Below are 14,176 nucleotides of genomic sequence, written 5' to 3'. Positions count from 1 at the left end.
TAATTAAAGTCCAGACATTTAGTCTTTTTTTAGCCATAGTAGTCACATTTCTATAGGGATGGCACGTCAGTGTATCAATCAGTCAGTCCTTCACTTCTGTTACAGACATAAACATTTCACAACTATAGGCTCTAATACCAAGAAGTGCTGCAGAGGATGGATTCTGTTGATGTCATCACCTGACTTTTCCTCCTTCTGACATGATGTTGGTATTTATGGTTTTGTATGAAACAATTCAAAGAGTATTGGACTGATTGCAATCAAACACTCATGACTACTTCATAAAGAACTGTAATTTTGGTGATCCGGTTGGATTTTTATTTAGTAGCTTACCATCATCAGGCCAAAATTCACATTGCTGACATTTTTCAGCCCAAAAATTCAGTCTCAGTTGAACTTTGTGTTTAGTGCTAATTGGTAAATGTTAGCATGCTGACAATGTAAACTAAGATGTTGAACATGGTATACATGGCTGGTCAGCACTGGCATGTTAGCATTGTCACATTGCGCATGTAAGCATGCTAATGTTAGCATTTAGCTCAAAGCACTGTTGTGCCTACAAACAGCTCTCATAAAGTTGTTAGCAAAGGCTGCAAGTAGAAACCATCTCTCTGTTCTTCCTGCATTATATTGTGTTCTTGCTGTATTGTTATTTGCTTCCTTCACTTGCTGCTTTAAAGTGCCTTAGATTTGTGATTTTACTACCTATTTAGGTTTGTGTTATTGCTCATCTACTTTATATTTCACGGGTATTATGTGGCATTCATGTGGACGTCAAAGTAAGAATTTCATTGTACAGGGAAACACGTTTCCTAACTGTGTATATGACAAATAAACACTTTGACCTTTGACCTCAAGTGAACTACAGTATCTCTGTACAGGATAATCACAAAGCAAAATTCTAGGATAACAAGAGCACATGTACCTCTGCCAAGGCACAATATTTGCTCATGCAAATGGGTCCCTTGTGAAAAATGAGATCCAGAACAACAAAAAATGTGTCCTAAAATCCTTAATTCAGATCTGATCTGGATGATCTTTTAGAGTGTAATAAGCAGTTATATGGTATATCTTACCTGAACATTTCAAGGTTCTATCTCCATTATAGGCCAAGTTATGGCAGAAAATATGTATTTAATGGGGTTTTCAATGTTAAATTTAAATGGCCATCAGATCCAGAATCCAGCTCAAATCCAGATGAAATTTGGTCTGGTGGTAGACATTGCCACCCTACATATATGTGTTGGGTTTCAAATGATTTCAATAACCTTCAATGGAGATATGATTTTTTAAAATTTTGCCCCATGTTAAAGATAGGGAATTATGTGATTTTTTTCCATTATTTCTTGTGACCTTGACCTTTAACCTTTTTCAGCCAAAATATAATAATTTCTAGGGTTGTTCCCTACCAATGTCTGTATCAATTATCCTGATGATCCATCTGTGTGTGTCTGTAATCCTGCTAATCAACAAACACACACACATGCTGCGTTTTCATTCCTTTTGGGTTTGACTTACATTTATTTCCTGTAAACTTATGCTAACCTTAAGCATAACCACTACTTGCCTAACACCTAGCCCTGACCCTAACACTTAACCTAACCTCATCCTAACCCTAAACCATGTTGCCACCCTAAAATTGAGTGATTTCCTTGTGGGTACTAGTTTTTGATCCCCACAAGGATGGCCGAGTCCCCACAGTGTGATTGTGTTAATAGGTTTCGGTCCCCATGATGCAAGTAATACAAAGGCACACACACACACCTATACATGGAACCAAAAACATAACCTCTTTGGTGGAGGTAATTATACAGTAAGAGCTAAAGTGAAAGATAAAGGGTGTTCTTTCTTGTTGCATATTTAGGTTCTTCAGTTATTGCATCTGAAGATATAGTGTGACTCTCTAGATACAATGATAAACACAATATCACAAGTGTTATTATTATTGATTTCAGGGAGCCTTATCTAATTTCCCTTCTGGATGGAAAAGACATAAAATTACTCTGAACATAAAGCCCAGCTGACAATCAGGTCTTCTTGATATAAACTAAATCACACCCATTTTATGAGGCTGTATTTTAGCATGCAGTATGAAGACTATTTAGTAGATAATGGAAAATGCACTAATATACTCTGTATGGCACCAGACAGCATGAGTGAGATCCAAATTGTATGCATTCAGATGATAAATTGCTCAACACAACACCAAACCAAGTAAAGAAAGACAAACTAGAATGTTTCCAATTCCAGCCTAAAAAAGTGGCTGTTAACCCTGACATCAACTATACAATTTTGCCTCAGGCAGATATGACATAAGAATAACCATTCTCATGTTTACAATAGGATCTGGTACCAACCTGAAAGAAAGTTTTTATGTGCATTTATTTTTAATGTCAAATCACTACAGAATGATAATGCAAAACACTGGCAGTGTAACCCAAACAATCATTGCTGCTGCACATGCAGCTCCCATGCAGCATGCATTCTCTTATTATATTCTTATATATTTTTATTATACTGCTGCATTTGCTGCTTAAAGTGCCTTAGATTTAGTGTTACTTATTTATCTACTTTATATTTCATTTGTATTTTGTGGCATTCATGTGGATGGCAAAGTAAGAATTTCATTGTACAGGGAAACACGTTTCCTAACTGTGCATATGACAAAAAAACACTTTGACCTTTGATTGTTTTAAATTTTCTCAAGAGTGGCTCTGGTTTCCTTTGTCCCTTTGTTTTTGTTTTTAGACTAATGATGATGATTATAGCAGCCATAAAAATGGTTAAGTGACCACTCCCTGCTCCTCCGACACTATTTGCATAAACATTCAGACACAGTACAAAGTATTCAGTAATGCATGTAATAAAACTAACCAGGACATATTGATATTTATGACCATTGTGCCTTTTAGTCAATTCAAAGTTATTTAAAGAATTGCTAAGACGTTGCCAGATTTATTAAAGTTTAATCTCAGTGTCAACATTTGTAAAAGTTTGCTTCAGGCTTTCAGATTTTGCCATTGATAACAGTTACAGTTAAAGGTGCACACATGCATGCTGAACATGTATTGGCACAGACGGGCTGTAGCGGTGGCCACACTGAGAAATCAAAGGACTTAAAGTGTGTAGGCTCAGAAGTTTTTTAAATTTCTTCAAAACTACTCAAAATCCATTATATTATAAACAAGCAGAAAAACTATTACTGGAGCAATTTTACATACAAGCTCTGCACATCAGATTCGTCTTACTGGAGGCTTTTCTATATTGCAGTAGAGCGAGAGATAAGTTGTTTTTGGCTACACATTGGGAGCTACTAAGTATGTCAGATGTTGGCTAGTGTCCCACTTTTTTGAATGTATAACATGAATAGCAATGTGGTACTTCTTTTCCTAGAATTCAGCCTGTTGCAAACTGCCAAACTTAGTCTGTTTTTCGATAGGAATCAGAGACAATACAACTCACCACTAAGGGTATCACTAATAGTCATAAAACCTTTGGTTTGAAGCCATTCTGTTATTGTCGGCAACTGAAGGTTACCTCTGATGTATTACGTGTCACATCTACTGCATGAATAACAGGAAATGTCCCAACGAAACTGTTGTTCTCGCTTCCTTGGAGACACCAGACACGTACTGCATGTCTTCCAAGCCCCCATAACCTGTGTGTTATGACACACTGCTCTGATTCCAACAACAAAAACAAGGTTCCTGACATGGTTAGATTAGGGGTTTTCCAGTAGCTACTCAAAGTCTTGGATGAAGAATTATTTAGTAAGTACAGTTGGGTGCAAAAGTTTGCATCCCCTTTGAAATAGCAAAAGGGTAAAACGAAGAATTTTGTTCACCTCAATGTAATATTTAATGCACATTCAGCTAGTACAACTGTTCCTTCATCAACAGAAGTATCAAAATGGTCAGGGAGTGTAAAAAAAGAAAATTATAGTAAAAGAATGAAAATCATATCACTGTAAAAGTTTTCATTCCCCTTTTTGAGGTGTTCTCTAATACTGTGTATGTCCTCCCTAACCACCTCCAACCTCTTTGGGTGCCCTCTGAGAGGTGTTTGTATCCTTCCAGGTCTAATTTTTGCCCACTATTCATGGCATACTTGTTCTAAGTCTACCAGATTGCTTGGTTGTCTCCTGTTGTACAGCCTTCTTCAAAAGGTACCTTCTCAGAGGGTACCCAAAAAAGGCTAGATATTAGGCTAACAAAGAATCCATGGGGTACATTATTGCCAAATAAAAAATGGCAAAAAAATGAATAAAAAAAAAAATCCTTCAGAAGGAATGTGTGGTCAGCAGATTCAACGAATTCCTTGGTGAAAAACTATTTTGGTAATCCTGGTTTCTAAGAACTTAGAGCACATTTAGAGGAAGTGAATGTCAGTGTTTGCAGAGCCTTTATGTGGGTACAACCCTTCAATAAACAACTGTAATTTTATCTTGGCCAACAACACAAATTGATACTAATTCTACTACTAAAAGCATATAGCCACTGACTGACAGTAATTTAACAGTTTAATACTTCTACTTGTTTGACTTTGACAGTGAATGGCATGCAACAGTAACATTAGACAAACTGGATACGGCAACCATAGATGTGACATGTGCGGGGACAGGTATAGGAAAAGCAGAGAGTCCATCTTGTGGTCATTGAGAGAACAGTTGTACAGTGATTGCCTCAAACTGGTGCAGCATACACATATGCAGTGTCATATTTGGATTTATAGGGGAGATCCAGGTCAAAAGTAAGGACCCATTCTCTGTTAGCGTATAAGTTATGAAACTTGCGTCAACTCATCACTCTGTTTATGCCAACAATCCATATTTTAACATGGGAGTCTATGGGGACTGGCTCCCTTTTGGAGCAAGTGGTCGTTTGAGGAACTGCAGGTTTTGGTACTTGGCTCTGGCCTCATTTCTCAACTGTGGAGGTTGCTGCTTGGTTCTGCCCACACATTATGCCAGAGTGAGGATGAGAAAAACTAATAATGGTATGAAAGGCCCAAAAGTGTATGTCTTGGTCAAGACAAAGTTATATGATTAGAAGTGTAGCATGAAAGATCATTACAATCTATACACGCATCTGCATAACAGAAATCTGTTTACCTTACGATTTCTGTGCTTTTTTAACAGGTGGTACTTTCAACCCGTGACCATTGTTCTTTTGAGCTGAAGATTATAGATGAAAGTAGCCTACAGTAGTCCAACTTGTATTTAAACCAAGTTTACTTCAGAGTTGGCATTATCACTTTAAAGAAGTGCATTGCATAAACAGGGTACCATGCTGCAATCCTACAGGTCTATTGATGAAAATACAAAAGGCACCAACCTTTTTAGAAGTCCATTTGCTTTTTTCATTACAGATCTACTGGAGAATAAATGGCTAACTACTCACACAGATTGACCTGGTGAATTGTGGGTTTCACACATGACTGTGCTGCATAGATAATCAATTAAATGGAAGAGTGGGTTTCTTGCATGGTAACCACTTAGTAGGTCTAACACAACGAATGCAAGCATGTAGCAAGTATATGAATGATGTAGTGTTGGTCATGAAGCATATAAAATCCATACAGTGACATTTGTACTGAGATTCAGTGCAATTTCCTGATGTGCAATTAAATATTGATCACAGCTCTGACAATAGAGACAGGATTCAACTTTGCAGGTGGACTCATAGTCGATTATTTCATCATCTACAGTATGTGGCTGGATGGCTAGTCTCAAGAAGCACCACATACACATAATGTACATGTCTGCATCACTTAAAGTGCACCCTGAATTGCCATTATCATCCTCATACTTTCATGTTTATTTCTATATAAATAAGGTACACTAGAACATACAAAAAAAGTTTACAGCACAGATGGGATATTTTAGGCTTTGAAGGTTTGGAGGCTGAGATGGAGGTGGCTAGAGAAATAACAAGTGTGGGTGGAGGAAAGACAATTATACACAGGTGTCCAGTGAAGTGCAAGAAAGAAGGAATGGAGGTAACAGAAAAGAAAAAGGGGAACACTCACGTAGAAAACACCAGGGAGTACAAGTAGCTCCCAGAGCAGGAATAAATGACTTGACTTTCAACATGACAATCATTAAAACAGAATATATTTTCACAAGATGCAAGTCCACCGAGGACTCCAGTGTACACGTAGGTAGACTGCCAGCCAATATACTGTTTAAACAGCACACTGACATCCAAAAATAATATTCACCAAGTCTAACACAAATCTCTCTATCAGTCAAGATAGGCAGCATAGAAAGTGGTTGCACATATCCACATGGTTGTTAATTTGGGATTAGCCAAATCTAAGACAATCCTTTCCCCTATTACATTTGACAGGATGTTTGTAAAACTTGATGGGAACACTACCACAGAGATAATGTTGTATGTTTCTCTGAATACTGTGTGACACCGTGTATGAATTCAATAAAACAGAACATATTTTTATCACCATGGGAGACAGACTGGGGCAACAAAGTAAAAGAGAGCCATGACAGTGAATATGTGCCCATTACATTGTCATTGGTTGTTTAGCTGAAATTCCCCCAGAATTCATTCTTCTTCTTCTACTTTCGGCTGCTCCCGTTAGGGGTCACTACAAAGAGTCATCGGTTGCCACCCACCTGACGATGCGCATTCTAAACTTGGCATATTTTATGCCGGATGCCCTTCCGGATGAAGTCTAATTTTAAAGTTGCCAATCAACCTAACCTGCATGTCTTTGGACTGTGGGAGGAAACCGGAGCACCCGGAGAAAACCTGTGCCGGCACAAGGAGAACATGCAAACAAAGCACAGAAAGGCACCGGGTTGGCCAGGGCTCAAATCTGGAACCTTCTTTCACTCAGAAGTTATTACACATCCAAAAAAAACAAAAAACAAAACTGTATTTAACTGTAATCTGCTCATGCCAGGGCGGGCGGCACGGTGGTTAGCGCTGTTGCCTCACAGTGAGAAGGTTGTGGGTTTGTGACCTTTCTGTGCGGAGTTTGCATGCTCTCCCCTGTGAGTGCTTGTTCGTCTGCGTGTTGGCCCTGCGATGGACAGGCGGCCTGTCCAGGGGGTACCCTTCCTTTGCCTGATTGCTGGCTGGGATTTGCTCCAGCCCCCCCCCCCTCCGTGACCCCATTTGGGACAGAGTGGTATAGAAGATGAATGAATGAATGAATGCTCATACCAGTTGCAGAGACTTGACCTTCTGAAGCTTCATCTTCCTATCAGGCATTTCTCCCATTTCTGAGTACATCAACTTTATCCATGTGGCAAAAGGACCAGTATGTGTGCACATGTGCTTATGATTGTGTGCAAGAGTACATGAGTGGGTGGAGGAGCCTCTGCTAGACCATGTAGATGTGTCAGTTCCTACAACTGCTGCAGGAGAAAAGCAGTAAAGTAGATCAATTTAGACACTGCTCTCTTGTACAGTGCAAACACACATACAAATACATTCCAAAGTGGTGAATACATTTTAAATCTTTTCAAACCAGCAGTTCTATTCATGGAAATTCTTCTTTGTTTGAGAGATGCTGGTCCTCTGAAAAATAAAAAAACTTAAGGTGATGAATCTAATTTTTTTTTATTTCATGCAGCATGGAGGAAAGAACATGACAGTAAAGTCGACTGTTCACTGACAACGATTTTCAAAGTACCTGTCTTCATAGCTATAAAGAATAAAAGGAATAACCTCCTGCTGATTTAGTACATACCCATCTCAGATGTTGATCATTCATCCTTAACTGTGTTTGTTGCTTGCATTTAAGCATTTTTCTGAGCAACCAAGCTCATCTGTGTTATTTACCTTATGCATGCATTGCTTTAAGCACTTTACTCTGAGATGAACCCACCTATGTTATTTGCATTCACATTCCTCTAGGCATTAAAATCCCTTAGGTATGTTTCAGCTCATTTTCCTACCACTGACAGCAGGTACATTAAGCTTCCTCAAATCTGACTGCTGGAGTCATATTGATCTTCTCATCTATTTCTTTATCAAACATTTAACCAAAATGTAGGTAAATAAATAAAAGAGTTGATACACTGGATTCCCAGTCACCTAATAGGGTCAACAATTTTGTCATATGTCCATATTTAAGTTAACAGTGTTAATTTTCTAGCACTGGATTCACAGCAAAATACTAAATTTGTTAGCTTGTGACAGTGGCATTGTAACAAAATTAAACCAAATAACATAGCAAAACAGAACAGTTAACTAAATGAGAAACAGGAAACGGTTCAGCTTAGCTGACAAGTATTTAAAAGGCAAAGTCACAAAAATAGATACACAACACAAAGACATATGGGTACCCTGATAGACATTACTTCTGCCTCTCAGTACTATTGCTCTATCAGAGCTGGCAAGATGAGGGTGACACTATTCATTGTTCACACCCCCACCCCCCTCCTGTGGAATTAAATGAGATGCCACCTAGGTCCAGATGATAACCACTCCTGGCATTCCACTCATCTGAATTTCAAGTAGAAAGGCAAAAGGGACAGGGCTTGCTCCAGGGAGAGAGGATAATTCTGGTCAGAGAAACTATGGGTCAATGGATTGCTTTGTTAAATGTAAAACATGTCATGAAAGAGAGAATATAGCCAAGAAATTACATAGGCCAGTAGAAAAGCTAATGCTACAAAGACTGGGATACAAGTTGAAAAAAATGGGAATGAATGGAGAGAAAATGAGTTGTACTCTGAAAAACTTGACCTAAGAAACGCAGGGAATACAATAAGCAGAAAGAACCTAACATCACTGTCAATATTGTGCAACAGTTCTCTGTAGCACAAATGCAAGTGTCTACATGTATGTACAGCCTATATGTATACAGGTTGTACTGTATGTCTTTTTCCCCACTTGTTGCCATGGTCATGGCTGATTGGATGACCTGAATCAGACTGTGATCTTGTGAGATTTGCTGCGCTTGTTGATGAATTCACACTTCAGTTGCTCAATACAAACAGACTGGAGTGCTCCCAGCAGAGGACACAGCAATTTACTTTAATGCTGCAAGAAAAAACAACTAAGAAGAAGAAAGACAGCAAGCGATGGACTTAGAAAGTTTTAAAATTGTTTTCAAGCAATTAATGCAATAATGTCACATTGTGAGAAATATACTTGTTTGCTTTCATGCTGAGAGTTCGATGAGAAGATACTTCTCATGCCTGTGTACTGTAGAAGCTATACCCCTATTGATGACCTTTAAGGAGTTCTCCCATTAGACTGGAAGAGAACGTGAATGTTAGATGTGCATTTAAAAGTGTTTCCCCCACAAACGCGAAACCCTGCTTTGACATTTTCACTGTGTTTCATTCATTGCTTGTGGATTTATCTCAAGGCAGTCAAGACTGACTGATTGAATGAATGATTGCAAACTCAGATTGGTACTAAAGTGCCTCAGATTCCTAAGAGTTTGGCTAGTGTGATGGCTTAGGGCAACAGTGAACACCCAGAGCTATGCCAGGGAAAAGTGAAAATGGAATTTGTGATATTATAGTATGATTTTCTATCTTGGTGGGTCTTGATCCATCTTGTCCAGAGTAGCTTTCAGTTGTCACAGCTGTCGACAGCTATAACAACAATCTGGGTTGACCTGAGGGCAGAGTAGGCAGGCAGGAAAGTGGCTCGTACAGTTTTTCTTCCCGGAGCATACACATGGCCAAAATAAATATAGATGAGATTAGTGTCATACAGTGTAAAATCCATATTATTATTGTATCAACAAAACATTTGCCTATTACACAATGTAAAAGGTTATTTCTGAGAATAAAAGGATCAACCCTAGCTTGTTAGAGATAGGCTTTGAAGCAGATGGATAATTGAGTAATATTAAAAATAACAGTCTCTTAAAGTCATGCATATTTTATCTGCCCTTCCAGCTATATATCATATCTAAGAGACTTGTGTACTGTACTCAGGCTGATGCCTCACATTAAAGCAAGCCACATTGTCAGTTAACTCTTCCTGTTGAAAACTGTCCAACCTCATTGGCTACAAAACTGACAAAGTTCCTGTTGTTTCAGGTGTTTTTTCAGTTGGGAGGATACAAAGGTTTGAAACCTTTCTTTAAATTCATTTAAACATGTCCAAAACTTTGGTGTTGGACAGTATTCTGAGGAAAAATTTATGTGATCCCAATGTGTATTCAGTGAATACTTTCATCCATCCATCAATTTTCTTTTGGATCACGATGAGCACTGAATTTTAAAAGAATGAATTTTAAGAGAATAAACAGTTTGGTTTGAATATGTTATCTATCACTGGCTCAGCTGCTAACAAACATATAATCTTTATTTAATCAGGTAGTCCCACAGAATTGCAAACCATTCACTGTTCATATATTACACAGTGATCAGGTTGGAGAAGATTTGGTATGAAGGAAAAAGTTGAGAGAAAGAAAGCAAACTCTCATGCTAATGTTAATGTAAGAACTAATTTGAATGTTCATCTATTAGCATGGACTTAAAAAGCCACAGACTATCTGAGTCAGAGGTTCTGTTCCATTATTTTGCCATGTTGTTTCTAATCCTCTAATGTACTTTTAATAAGGTACTTTACTGATGTATAAATTGTGGTTAGTAGTCCTGAAGGTTGGTTTCTGCTCCCAGTCCCAAACAGAATGTTGTACTATGCTCTGTGAACAGTGTCTTCAAAGCATTTTAATTATACTTTTGTGGATATATTGCCCTCGAGGGACCAGGCAGCTAATGCCACATAAGCCACCATATGAAGAGATGGGATGAAAACACTCTAGCAAAACTTAAAAAGCAAAGGGAAGAATTAAAGAAGAGTAACACAATGGGATGATTATAAGACCAACACTGATGGGAACTTTTTTTTAAGCAAGAGAGTAACAAGTGCATTTTCAGAAGGACTATATAAGATAAAAGTGTCACCAAAGAACTACCTTAATATTTTCCACAGCTAACACCTAGATCATGAACCAGTACCAAAACAAAGAGTTGGTTCCTGCCCATTGTATCTGAAGAAAGAAAACGGACAACACCACATCCACTTCAGAAGCTGACAACACAGTTACAGAGACATGACACATGGCTCAGAATGGAGGCTAGTGCAAAGGGCTTAGACTCTATATGTTACCTTCCTGGACAAGGCAGCCATCACAGTCATTTATGAGAGATTTATTCATGTCTGTCTTATGGGTAGTCCTGTATCATTTCCATTAGTCACATGATGGTCGAGGCAGAATGCTGTCAGAGGTTTCTTCCGTTAAAGGGAGTTTTTCCTCCCCACTGTTGCCAAGTGCTTGCTCAAGGGGGATTTGTTGGGTTTTCCCTATGTAATAATAGTGATAACAGTAAGGTCTAGACCTTACTTTGTAAAGTGTCCTGAGATGACTTTTGTTGTGATTTGGCGCTATACAAATAAAATTTGATTTGATTTGATTTTGATGATAGCAAATCATTGCCCCAATGTGTGCGCAATGATGTTTCCATTTTCTCTCACTACTGTCAAGATGAATATTACCTGAAACACTGTGACATCAAAAATCCATACTGATAGAGAGAAAGAGAAAAAAAACAGAGATTCAAAGAAAGATGGTTATGTAACAGGGAATAGATGGGAAAGAAATCAAAATGTAATATCAAGTGTTCTTGGCAATACAGAAGATGTGCATGCATGATTTGTAGAATTCTATATTGATGGATGGATGGATGGCAGATGAAATGAGTAACTGAAGGCTATCGAGTTTAGGAGATGAGGTTCTGGTAGGGCAATAGATGGGATGAGTGACACAGAACTAATGGAAGGTCACTTGTGGTGTGTAGCTGCAGAATGCTGTTAGGCAAGGTTAACTGAATGCTTTTAAAATGAAAAATGAATTAAGGAGCCAGTTACCGACATAGGAGCTGTAATAAGTGAGGCTAAGACAGGTTGTGCTGGATAATCAAATCATTTATCAGTAAGGATTTGGAAACCAGTGATATTATAGTTTTAGAACAATACTGAAGATAAGTCCTGCTGAGGCAGGAGTTTTCAGGAATAGGATAAATCTTCAGTAATGCTAGTTTCCAATCCTAACCTACCCGTAAAACAAAGCATCACTGAATTCTGTGGCTTGACACATTGCATCTGCATTGTATTTGCTCAGGTTGAGCAGTGGCTGCCCCGACTGGCTTGAAATGGTAATCACCTATGAGACCCACGTCCGCTCAGTGATCCAAACACTGACACTGTTCTACCAACATTGTCAATCATAAGAAAAATACACCACTAACAATGGCAATACAAATTACATGTGGGTGTAGGAGTGAAGGCAAGTCTACACGGTCATCAGATGGGCACTATATCTCACTAACTCATGTTTCCTTGAGTTGGGCCCACGTCACAGAGAGGGCTCTACAGTGTGTTCCAGCTTCTCAGAACCACCCCCCTCTTTGCCTGCACTGACCCAACACAACCCTTCATCTACTCTCTTAGCTTTTACCAAAGCCATAGCAAGCACTATCTCTAGCAAACATTTCAAATGCTGTCCTAGCCACCAAACATTTTAGATAATTCACCAAATGTTTCAGCCCAGCCAAACTTCTTTTCGCTTTCTTTTGTAATGCATCATATTCCACCCAGACTTCTAATATATCCTCATGTTAGCTTGTTCATGCTTAAACCAGGAAGTAGGCCTCAGGCCTGTGGCATGTATCAAACATTTTTGTTAAGCCTGTCCTCCTATGCTTGTTTACTTCAGCTTAGCAGGCATAATCGACACCTATGTTGCAGTTTACAATTGTTCAAAGCACTTACCTATGTTTACCCCATTCACACACCTTTCTTCAGCGCCATAGCCACTCAGTCAACCTTGCTGCACCATCGTCGGTGTGTCTGTCTTAGGCTCAGTCCTTTTATACCCACCTCACCTAGTAGACAGACAGCTGACTTGGCTACAAAACCCCCGCAACCAACCCCCACTGGGTGGACTTTAACTTTCCAGCCACACTCCTTTGCCCCCATGGCTGAATCTATGTATTTCAGTTATTTCCTCTGATAAGCCATTTCTACAACATCCTCCCAAGGAACTGTAAGCTTGATAAAATACACAGTCTGCTGTGTTTCTGACCACAACACAAGGCCCAGTCTTAGGTTAGTGCTGACTTCTCCCCTCAGGAACTATGAGCTGATTCCCTAAATCTACTTTCATCTGCAAGTCTCTTCCGGCCTTTAGCTGGCTTGCATCATGCCTGCTCAGACTTGGTCCCTGCTTTTTCACCCCCATGAGCAAACAAAATCCCCTCTTGTTTCTATTGCTCCTCCCCTGAATTTACCTCCATGCGCCTACTTTCAGTAGCTGTTGGTAAACATTTCAACACTTGATTATGTTTCCAGGTGCATCGTCTTTGAGCCTATCTTGTTTGACACCCCAATAGGTATGCTGTAGTGAATTGACCAAAGAATAATGTGTGCACATATGTATATCACCTAGATTATTCAGTGTAATTATATTAAACCTTTTAAATTCCATAATACCATTATTATATATTTTCTTTGGTATAAAAACTTTAATGTAAAAAGACCAAACATTATAACATGTGTACTGAATGCTATTTTATATTCAGCATTATAAATTAGCTTTTCCTACAAACACTAAACAGTGCATTTGGTCCTTGTGCCTGAATGTATATTTCAAGTCTAATCTCACTGTGGTGTTCATATAAAGTAAAATAAATAAGGTAAGAACAGTAAATCTGCTGCTGACTGTTTTTAGCATCATATCTGCTGCTGTTGGTCATTTGCACTATTGTCCATGTGCATCTCAATCTTACAACCATCTGACAATCTTCTTGTTATTATTTGGACTACTGTCACTGATTATACATGGTTTGAGTCATAGCCTATTAGGTTTGACAGACATTAACCAGGAATAGAGCCAGGTCATTGTTCTTTTTAGTCTCTGTCTGGGGAGTGTTGAAAATATTATTAATATTAAAAATCGCCAACATTATCCTTTAATTTTTTAAAATGCACATTGCTATTGCTAGACAGCGTGTCTGAATTGTGAAGACAGAGTATTTTACTTGAGTATTAAAAATGCACTTACCATCGGGCTGTTTGTCACTTTTATAGTCTATATTTAAACAACAAAATCATTTTAGTCTGAGGTCTGTTATAAATGTTTATGACTAGACAAAGGCTATATAGTGAGAATTGGAAGGCCA

The sequence above is a fragment of the Monopterus albus genome, unplaced genomic scaffold, assembly GCF_001952655.1.
Source record: "Monopterus albus unplaced genomic scaffold, M_albus_1.0 scaffold2.1, whole genome shotgun sequence".
In the NCBI taxonomy this organism is placed as follows: domain Eukaryota; kingdom Metazoa; phylum Chordata; class Actinopteri; order Synbranchiformes; family Synbranchidae; genus Monopterus; species Monopterus albus.
This window is presented reverse-complemented; position numbering follows the sequence as displayed.